General features: G+C 51.0%; 1 long non-coding RNA gene across 1 annotated transcript; it reads right to left on the bottom strand.

The window, feature by feature from the left end:
• Positions 1–1535: 1535 nt before the first annotated feature.
• Positions 1536–10582, bottom strand: LOC141568529 (uncharacterized). The gene is made up of 3 exons (XR_012491681.2): positions 10402–10582; positions 5071–5947; positions 1536–3006 (listed from the first exon to the last, which is right to left on the bottom strand). It is a non-coding gene; the product is annotated as an uncharacterized LOC141568529 (long non-coding RNA).
• Between the last annotated feature and the right edge of the window lie 280 nt (positions 10583–10862).

Below are 10862 nucleotides of genomic sequence, written 5' to 3'. Positions count from 1 at the left end.
GCACGGAGCTCTAACCGCCTGAGCCACCGGGCCGGCCCAAGTAATTTGTTTTTAAGAAAAAAGAAGTTTCCTGATGAATGTTGCAAAAACACATATAGAATATGTTTTGAGAACATAGACGTATGCATACACATGCAAATAAAAACTGTAATAAAATTACTTGTAAATGGCAAATGCAAAATTGGCTGTTTGAGCTGGTAGGTTTAATTCATCTATAATTAATCCTAGGTTTATTTTCAGCTCTGGCCTGTTTGCATTTGACCTTCCTACCTGTCTTCCAGCTCTGTAGTGTTTCTGTAGTTTTGTTCATTAACTGATGGATTTCACAGCTCTGTGGAAGACGCTTGGACACCTCAGGTCAGCTTCCTCACGCTGGCTCTTCAGCACCCGTCTTGCCTTCCGCCTACCACCTGAGAGTTTGTCTTGACATGTAGGACCATCCTCTCTCTCTACGGCTTTAATCAGGGTTGAAGGGGCAGACTTAAACATTTTAAGCAGTCTCGCGATTCCTTACACTTATTTAAAAGTCCAAAGTATAAAGTTAAAAAAATAAATAAATGTATGGCTTATTCCATCTCCCAACTGAGTCAAAATATCCTTCCGATGTTGAATACAAGAGGAGAAAGTCACCCTCTGAAGTCGAAAAAAGAGGGAGCGTGTAGAATACACATAGTGAACCCATTATGAGTTTGTCAATGTATTTCCAGTGAGCTTAGGCCAATTTACAAATCTCCTCAAGAAACCAAGATGTCTCCCAAATCTTTCCAAATTAAAATGTGATGTGAAGAAAAGTCGCATAATTAATTGTGACATGTTTAAAGCAACGTTGTCAAACAGAAGGGTCAGGAGTGTCTGAGTCCAGATAAAAAGAAACCGCAAAGCAAAAAAATATTTTTTAGCACGTGCGCCAGCCATCCCATCTCCTTTGTAGGTATATTCTTAGACTAGAGAAGGGGTATGCCCAAATAGAACATTGGTTGCAGAACGACACAATTTCTAATAGAAAATTTCAAATTCTATACGTGGCTTCTTCCCCTGGCCCAGTGGGTTTTAATTCACTTACATTTTTGTCTTAGATTTCTTGTTCTTTAAAAGTGTTTCCGCACTTGGGTAATTATTCTGATTAACCATTGCTTTAACTTCTCGTCTGAGATGGGCCTTTGTAACTCGTTTCAACCTGAAAAGTCGAACTTAGAAGAAAGAAACAGAGAGTAGAATGGTGGCTGCCAGGCGCGGGCGGCCGGGGTGGGGGAAGCAGGGAGAGGTTTATCAAAGCGCACAAGCTTCCAGTTACAAGATGAATAAGCTCAGGCTCTAATATACAGCGTGGTGACTACAGTTCATAATACTGTATTGTAGACTTGAAATTTGCTGAGAGGAGAAGTGAAGCGTTCCCACCAACAAGAAAAAAGAAAAAAGGTAATTGTGCGAGGTGATGGATGTGTTAATTAACTTGATGGCGGAATCCTTTTACGTGGTATACACATATCAAATCATCATGTTGTACACTTTACATATATCCCAGCTTTATTTGTTAATTATATGTCACGCAAACGTGCGCCCTCAGACATAGAGTTTCAATATTTTCTAAGACTTTCAACTCCCTTTGCCTGGTCCCTCACGCACCACCTGGGAGCTGTTGGCCCCGTTCATGTGAAGAGAGGCTCCTGGAGTCTGTTGGGAAGAAGGCAGGGTGGGCAGCTTTTACCTTCAGTTCCAAAAATGCAAAGCTCTTCAGAACCAAATGTGACTTTTGTCTGCAGAGCAGGGTGTACAGGAAGAGCCCAGGGGGAAGCAGGTGTGGGGCACATCTCAGCATGGAGAGCCAGCTACTGATTCTCTCCCCGGTCACCAGACAGTAAACAGTTACAGAGGCGGAGCAACTTGTCTGTCTAATTAGAAGAGGGGAGTGAAGGGACGCTGACAGCCGGATAATGAAATAATAGCAAGTATTTTAAAGATAATAAAGTAAGGAATTCTTAATGATCACCAATAAGTCATTATTTAAAAACAATAACTATGCCTTGTTCTAGGCAATTTACGTAGATTATTTTCATTCTCAGGACACTCCTGTGAGATAGGCACTAACAGTATCACCATTACACAGATAGGGAAACTGAAGCCTGGAGTGGTTAAGCAACCTGGCTAAGGTCACACAGCTGGTAGGTAGCAGAAGTGGGATTCCAACTCTGTCTGATTCCAGGGTCCAGATTTTTGACCAGTATGTTATACTATCTTCTGTGTAGTGCAGAGCAGAGAAAAGCTGGCCTTCAGAGCTGTGACAGGCCTGGGGATTAGCTACCCTGGATAGTGGGCTTAGAAAACCATGACCAATCCAGGCCCAGCACACGCTGGGCTGATGCTGCCGAAACACTCCCTTCCCTGGTCAGAATGGTTCCTGCAACCAAGCGGGCCCTAGGGCACAGGTAGAGGACACCAGTGCCTGGGAAAGACACAAGCTGCTCTTCACAGATAATTTTATTGACTGACTGAAACCTGAGTTCAAAATCCCAAGGCCGGTGCCAAAGTTTCTATAAGGGAGGGGTTTAAAGATGACCGTTGATTGCAGAGGTGGAGGCAGGCTAAGGGACTTGTCCTGAAGCTATTTTGTACAGTCAGTCCTGGTTTTATTGTAGAGTCCGTTTGCTGAAGGTAGCTTTGGAGCTGATGGAGATTTGGGGGGACAAAACCCCTTCCTCAAGCCATTCCCTGGTCAGCCCCTGGTGTGAGCCAGACGTAGCTGCTACTAACATTTGTAAGTTCAGCTACATCCCCGTGTGTGCAGGGTGATGGCAAACTCGCACCGTCAGAAATACAGAACAATTGGTGGTCTTCGAGCCCCAGAGCCTCTTCTGAAAAGCAGGGGCACGGCTGGCGTGTCTGGAATGCACCTGGCTGGGGAAGCTCCCAGGACGAGCTTGGGAACGTGTACGCTGGGATGGGAGTGCGCCGAGTGATCCAGAGTGGATAAAATTCCATTCGAGGTTAATGCTGCCCGACAGCAGGCTGCAAAGATATATTTTAAACCGAGAAATTACTTAATAAATTCAGACCAACACTCTGTGACATTTCCCACAAGACTTTAACGCTGTTTACAAATTCCAGAGAACACCCTGAGTTGTTTCTGGCATGGGCTTATGATTTATTTCAAAGTAAAATGGGACAGAGTGTGTGGGTTTGTGTTTAATGTGAAAGGGGATTTGGAGAGGAAAAGTCAACTGGCATGAAAGATTGCAGGGCGAATGTAAAGCAGCGGAGCATGTGGGTGGCCTTGGAGCCTGTAACGGGGTGTTGGGGAAGGAAGGGACCTCTTGCCATTCCGGCACTCATCAAATAGCTCCATTTGCATGGGCCAGTAATTCGTTCGAGAGGATGGTTAGGAGGTCCAGGGTTTCCGAAGCACTTCAGACTCAAAGACTTTCACATCAAGAACAGGCAGGGCTCCCGCCCTAAAGAGGGAGGCCAAGAATAGTTCCGTCTCCACAAACGTCGACGTTTAGAGGACATGGCCTGTATCTGCAGCAGCATGGAATTCAGTTAGACCAAAGGGAGGCGTTCTTAATGAAAATAAGACCTTGGACTTGAGAACACCAAGGAAGCTCAGGGAGCAAATTCTCCATGTCTGACACTCTGTGTTTCTTGGAAACAAGGATGGATTAAGTGACCTTGTGATTTGACCTCCATGTAGTACAGAGACCACACAGGGGTGAGGGAAGGGGACATTTCCCCAGCTGGCTGCTGGAGTGGTCCAAGGGACAGTGGGTTCAAGTACTGGGTGATGAGGGAGGCAGCGATGAGGGGCCAGGCTCGCAGGGAGAGAACAAAGTGAAGAAGCATCTTCTTTCTCCCTTTTTCTCCCCTGCTCCCTGGGAAACACCCAGTCCCATTCATCTTGCTTGCCACCGAGTATGTGGTTTGAATGGGAAACGAGGACAGTGACATTCCCCATCTCTCTTGGAAAAAGAAATGACATTCCATTTGGTTTTGGAAAATACACAATATTCCACTTATAAAATATTCAATCACTGCCATTAATCCTCCCGCCGGGGCCGGCCCTGCCCCTTAGGCACGAGCGCAGACTCAGCTGTGGCCGCAGGCCCAGAACCTCTCGGCCTTCTCTTGTGTGGTCAGTGCAATTAGAGGCGTGAGGGTCCTCTGTTCTTAGGGTTGAGCTCTCCAGGGTAGGGTTCTGAGTGTGCCAGGGCCTGTAGAGCCATCTCGAAACTGAGAGGCAAAGGGCTCCCCCTGACCGGGGCCTCCTGTGACCCGGCTGAGGAATTATAGAGATGTCGGCCTTGACAAGTTAATGCCTCTAATTGCAACACGGCATCAGCTCCAGAGTTTCTATCCCACTCTCCAAAGCTCAGCTGCTGGAAGAAGTGGACAGCCCTCCCCATCCTGTGCGGGCCTGTTCTTCCTCAAGCGGATCTCTCTCATTTTCTTTTCTCAGTTTTTGTCTTACTGTTTCAACATTTATCCATCTATCCATCCATCCACCCACCCACCCATCCATCCATTCATTATCTGTCTATCCATCCATCTGTCTTAAACAATAACCATAGAATCCCACAATGTCAGAGCTGGGAGGGGATTTAGGAACCACCAAGTTCAAGGTGGTTCAAGGCCAGGACACGCAGACCTAGAAAGGGGAAGTTAGTAGATATTTTTCCCCAAAGCTTCAAATCAACAACCTCCCCCTCTATTTTACATTCCCCCCTCCAAAGATAGAGTCCGTTTGCCAGCAATCTAGTGTGTCCTGAGAAGTCCCCTGTCCTGCTGTGCTCTCAGATGCCAAGTGAGGTCCCCAGGTAGGGCCAGCTGGCAGACGGCCTTTCATTCCTAACTCCCTGGGCAGAGTTTTCCGTGTGTCCCTCTGCATTCTGCTAAAAGAATCTTCTTGTCGCTGCCTCATCTCCCTGCATGTCAGCTCCTTGGGCTTGCTGAGCCCGCTTAGCCTCCTGTCTGGGGCCATCCCGGGACACATGCTCGGGGACTTCCCGCGGGCTCTGTGCTCCTGCCGCTCCCACCACCCTCTCCCCACGCACTTGGCCTGCCCGAGACACCACTCACACTTCATGAGAGGTCCAGACTGACTTGGCCGGGGCATTCGGTGATGAATGTTTCCAGGAGGGAGCTTTGAGCCTAAAAAAGTAGGGAGAAGGAGAAACTCTTCTCCTCTGGGGGAAAACCAGCTGGCAGGTGAGGATGACACTTTAGTCCGCCCACTGTCCCCGGAGCCTGAGGGACAGTCATGGAAGTTCTTGCTGCTGGAACATGGCATTCACTGCTGGAGAGACTGCTGGGGCCCAACCTGGGAGGAGTCTGTGGGTAACTATCCCAGTGCCCCCTGCTGGCACCAGGCTCCTGCTAAGAGTGGGTTCGTCTCCCTCCGGGCAGGCTGGACAGATACCCCTGAGGTCCCCTTTCCCGACTCCTTCAGATCCTTCCAAAGGCCAGCTAGGCCCAGGAGTCTTAGGGCATGGGGTTCGTACCAGCCCAGAATCACAGCGCTGGGGAGACCTCGGGAGTCATCAGGGCTTCACGTTGAGGATGAGGAAACTGACGGGCAGGGAGGTGAAGTTACTCCAAGTCCCACAGCTCGTTGGTGACATAGCCAGAGCATGCGTGAGCGCTGGCCCTGCTTTCCAGTATGCTAGGGGCCATCACCAAAACTGTCCCTAGGAGCTTCCCGACAGCTCTGGGGGGTCAGCAGATCAGGGAGCTCACCCCATTTCCCCAGATGTGGAAAAAGGCACGTCCAGGGCTCGGAGGCCGGACTTCTTGGTCCTACTGGGGTTGTAGTGTTGCTTGGAGGGGGCCTGCAGGACCGGGCAGACATCCACCCGGGTTCCAGACCAGCGCTGGGGGGAGCTCCGTCCTTTCTATACTTCAGGGTCTCGGCTACCTCAAGGGCATGCGCAGGAAGTGGGTGCTTCGTCCAGGGCACCTGGAAATGACAAAGTCCTTTCAGTCATGAAAAGGAGCGAAAGTTGCATTTTATTTTGTGTGTCTTTAAAGTTGCTTAGGGAAGAAGAAGGGAAGGGGGTGGTGTGAGCAGGGAGAAGGGCCTGCTCCCAGATGCTCAAGCCACTCAGTCTCGTTCTGTTTCCCTCCTGTTCCTTTCAGCATTGTAATTCCATGATTCTAAAATTAAACATTCTGTTTTCCGATTAGAACCTTTCTAATGAAAGGGTTCAGCTAGTGGCTCCAAGGATAAAATAAATCCTAGGAGCTATTTGACTACATCTGCACTTGCCCCAGCTGAAGGTGAGGCTAAAAAATAGTGGCTGGAACCCACAACCCGCTTGGGTTTGTTCAGTTGAAGCAGCTCACCTGCCAGCAGGCTTCCCCCAACACCTGGGCCACCCGCCCCAGGAGAGTTCACAGATCGTTTTAAAAACATTTCAACAAGAACAAAGCCAAAGTTAGATAATTCCTGGCGGCCAGGATGAGCTTCTCTCTTCTCACAGAAAGATAATTGCCTGTCCCGGCTTTGTTCTAACATAGTGAACGGCCTCCCCTCCCAACATCCCCCGCTTCCAGGATGTCCTTTAATGATGAAGGGAACAAGTCCCATCGTACTGCTAACAAGGGCTTATGGATTGCTGGGGGGAGGGCAGAGCTGGACAGTAAAATCCGCAATAAACATTTGCCTCCTGGAGGTAACCCTTGTCCCCACACGGGCTCCGGGCTTCCTGTGACGCCCGTTCATAAATGATTCAAGCTCCACTTTCTGCAGAGCATTAAAGCGCGCTTTCTCTCCCTCTCCTTCCTTCACTTGGGAGCACAAACAGCCAACTCGATGCTGGAATTTAATACCCGGGAAAGCTTTCGGGCCGAGAATAATAAGGCAGCACTGTAAACAGCAAGCAAATCCCACCTCCAACCCTCAACAGCTGCCGGCTTGGCTGGGGCTCAGGGCAGGTGGGAAAAGGGGGAGAGGATGCTGCTGTGGACCTATCTGGGGGCTCCTTGGGGAAGGGTACCCTGCTCTATTCAGGGGTGCTGCAGGGGGTGGCCCTGCTAGGCTCCTGGAAGCCGCTTTCTTAGTTCACAGATGATGAGATCACTTCTCAGGAAGGCCAGACACCTCCCCAGGGCCGGTGGTCCCAAGACTGGGCCACCGAGAAGGGCTTCGTTTCTATTCCACTGGCCCCAGCTTGGGGCCTGGACAGACTCTCTCACTGCCGCTTAGGAGGCCAGAACCCTGTGTGTCTGGCTCCTGAGGCCGCAGTTCTGTCTGTTGTCAGTGGCCCTAGAAATCTTAGCCTTCCTTCATGGCCCAGCCTGCAACCCCTCATAAAGCTTTCTTCACTCCTCCAGCCCGGTTTTCAGAAGCCCCGCGGTAGCACGTTTCTATACCAGCGATAATATTGGTGATGAGACAGGGACGATAATCGTGATAATGGCTGGTATTTGCTAAGTGCACACTTTGGGCCCAGTTCTCAGTGTGCTTTCATATGAACTGTCTACCCCCACAGTGAGGTGTGGAAGCACTGCTCATTTTGGGGTTCATATGCGAGTTCGTTCTTGCCCCTACACCGAGCTTTCTGGGGGAAGGGCTGTGTCACACAGTGTGGACGGTGAGTGTTCGGGGCTCTGCGAGCCTGGGTGGGATTAATCTTCACAGCCGCAGTGCCGACTCGTCAGTGTCCCCCCAGTTTCAAACGGGTTCCGAGAACTTAAGTAACTTGTTGAAAGATCTCCAGTCACACCGCTTAGAAGCGCCACAGGTGGATAGAGAATAAGCGTGTCCTGCGTCTTCCATGAGCTGGTGGTTAAGTGAACACTCCTACGACCACTCACTCACCCGGTACATGACCTTGGACTTAACCTCTCTGTACTTCCGTTTCCTTATCTGAAAACAATAGTAGGAAGAAGTGCCGACTTCTAAAGCTGTGGTGAGGACTGAAGGAGCTAAATGCAAGGCAGGAGCTTAGCACAGGACCCCTGGCACGACGAAATGGTGACTGTCGGGTATCATTGCCGTGGCTCAGTGTGGTGCAGTGCCCTGCGCAAGCGTTTCATAGGCGCCCATGCTGTGACTCTGGAGCGGACACTGCACGAGGTGCTTCCCTGTCTTATTCCTCTCCCCCTTCTCCCTTCTGCCTTGAAAAACATTAAGCATGTCGTTGCTGATCAATAAATACTTTGTGATTGATTTCTGCAGTACAGCTTGGGGTGGGTCCCAGACGAGTGCTCTGCCCATCATTGTGTCTCCTTCAGGCTTCTTCTTTCTTTTCCTCTCAGTGCACCTGAATTGGGAAGCACCAGTGGCTGTGTGATGGTACAGACACCTGATTCTGGGAGCCCGCCCTGGGTCTGCCTTAGGGTTCATGCTGACTTTGACCTGGGGAAGTCACTCTGCCTTTGGGCCCCAGGGGCTTGGACTGGAGGATACCCCAAGTCCCTCTAAGGCTGCAGTTCTCAGGGAAAGTGGGTGTTAAGCGAGGGAGACCTTGCTGTGCTCCCAGCTCCTAGCGCTCGGCTCTCAGCTTTAGAAGTTGGCTGCTATTTCCAATTGTTTTCAGCCCAGGAGTTGAATACGTGGGGTTAAGGAGCCCTCTCTCACCATGACTGTGCCCACGCCGGCCACACTCAGCATGGCCCCTGTCCTTTCGTCACGCCAGTTCAAGTCAAGGAAGGATTCTGGGAATGGATGTGCGTGTGCACACGTGTCAAGCAGCTGCTGTGGGGAAGCTGCTGAGCTGGCCAGTGGCACCTTTGGCTGCAACTATTGGGAGGGAAGAGACTACCGGTTTATTCAGGGCTTCTTGTTCAAACTTTGTCAAACTTGGCTGAGTAGGATCAACTTGTTGGGCTGCCTTCCAGGGTCCCTGGTATGTGTGTGTGTGTGGAGGGCAGGGGTTATGGTGGAGGGAGCAGTCAAACCACGTACTTCATCTGAGAAAATGGAGAGACGCAGCCTGGCTCAGTCCCGGCAGTTGGGTGGACAAATCAGGGCAGAAACAGACATTGCTGAGCTGAGAGGGAAGAAGGGGTCTCTCCCTCCGAGACAACGGAGGCTTTCCCTGCAGGTATGTTGCTCTGGAGAGAGGAAGCAGAGCCAAGGCCAAGCTTTCCCACCATTGTCGTGAGACCCTACAGGTGCAAACTTACCTGGGAAGCAGGAGTTGGATTCACAGGATGGGAAAAGGGAGAACGTGCCATGTTTCTTGGAAAGTCAGAATACACTATGTGACCGCCTCACTTCTCCTTCAGCCCCTCGGGAGTTGCTGATTTTCAGTTCTCTCTGAGATACTTCTTACAGAGAAAAGATCTGCTCTTACTCTTTGAATTAGCTGCTGCTAAAGCTTTAGTTGGAAAGGAAGTGGACGTACCTGGCCAAGAATGAGAGAAGGAGGTGGGAGGAGAAAGGCTGGGAGGCACCCTGCTCCTACTTCTCTGTGAAGGCAGGTGCAGCCCAGGGACAGCCGGCCCCTGCCGTGTCCCCAGCCTGGATTTGTACTTTAGTCTAATATACAGCCTAAAGGTACCTTGAAAGAGAATGCTTTTAAGAGTGGCCTCGTAGCTGCCAAAGACCCGGTAACGGGTTGGCAGGGCCAAGTCCCGTAGTGAAAATCTGGGTGAAGGAGGGCTCTAGCTAGAATCCCGGGGTCCTGTCAGGTGGCTGCAGGACCTTGTTCCAGCAGGTGGGGCGTGCGCTCTGAGGCTTCCTTGCCCTCTGCAGGGATCGTGGGGCTGCCATGGCAAGTGTCGTGCAGGGAGGCCTTCGGGGTCTCTGCTCCCACTCCCCACATAGGAACACAGGACATGGTGAGGCCAAAAAGGAACACCCATGGAGCCATAGATAGGGGAGTCATGCCACTATATTCTCGCTGGCAGCTGGGTTGGAGACCCAGGAGGCAGGAGCCACACTATCCGCAACCCGCCATCCACTTGTCTCTGTCAACCAACCTCACTTGCTAGCTGCCATCCTCCCTGCTAACTGCAATCTGCGCTTGCTAGCTCAGCCACCACCTTCTTGCTGGCCCCCATTTTCTGCTAGTGTAGCCACAGCAGTTATATTAGTGGCCAATGGCTCACTGGTTACAGCTGACGGCCAACTAGCCACAGCTGATGGCCATCCAATCACAGTTGATGGCCATTTACTACCTGAGCCAGCACCTTTCCATGTGAGGCCGAGACCCTGGAAACTGCTTTCTGGGGCTCTGTCCCCACAGCAAGTAGGAGGGAAGACAGCAAAACCTGGGAGACGTGTGACCTGGCAAAGGAAGTGTGGGCCGGAGCCTCCGGAGCAGCAGATGCCGGGGCCCCTTGGAACCAGCTCAGACCATCAGCTCCAAGACTAGGCCCCAGCACCACCTTCTCTGGGAAAGGTTCCAGAAACCCCAGCCTTGCCTCCACCCACCTGGCACATTCTCCAATCTTAGCCCTTACCTTATGTTATGGAAATGACCTGTTGACACTGTCTCCCCATCTAGACTGAGAGCTCCTTGGGGACTGTCTTCCTTATCCTGGACTTCTTTCTGTGCCTGGCAGGGAGCCGGATGCAGTCAGACTGAAAGTACAGGCACACACAGGCACCACACCAGTGCTAGCCAGCTTCCTGCCCCGCTGAGGGTTGTCACCGTTGACATTCGACTCTGAGAATGAAGGTGACTCATTTTGACAATGTACGACTTTCCAGCCTGTGCCGGCTTCCGCCTGCCCCTTCACCTTTCTGTGCTCCCACCCCCTTAGTCTCACGGCCTGTGCTCAGGGAATGGAGGCTTTTATGTCAGGCCAGGTTTTGCTGTTAGGTCTTAACTGAACCAAGCACACCTACACGCCAGGCATAACTTCCAAAGCCGAGAGAGACAATTTGGGGAGTATCCTGGCTGGGACCTTGCCTGGGCCAC

This window comes from Rhinolophus sinicus, chromosome 7 (genome assembly GCF_057876585.1).
Source record: "Rhinolophus sinicus isolate RSI-liver-muscle chromosome 7, RSI-T2T, whole genome shotgun sequence".
Taxonomy (NCBI): domain Eukaryota; kingdom Metazoa; phylum Chordata; class Mammalia; order Chiroptera; family Rhinolophidae; genus Rhinolophus; species Rhinolophus sinicus.
The sequence above is the reverse complement of the archived record's forward strand: the minus strand, read 5'-3'. Positions and strand labels throughout refer to the sequence as shown.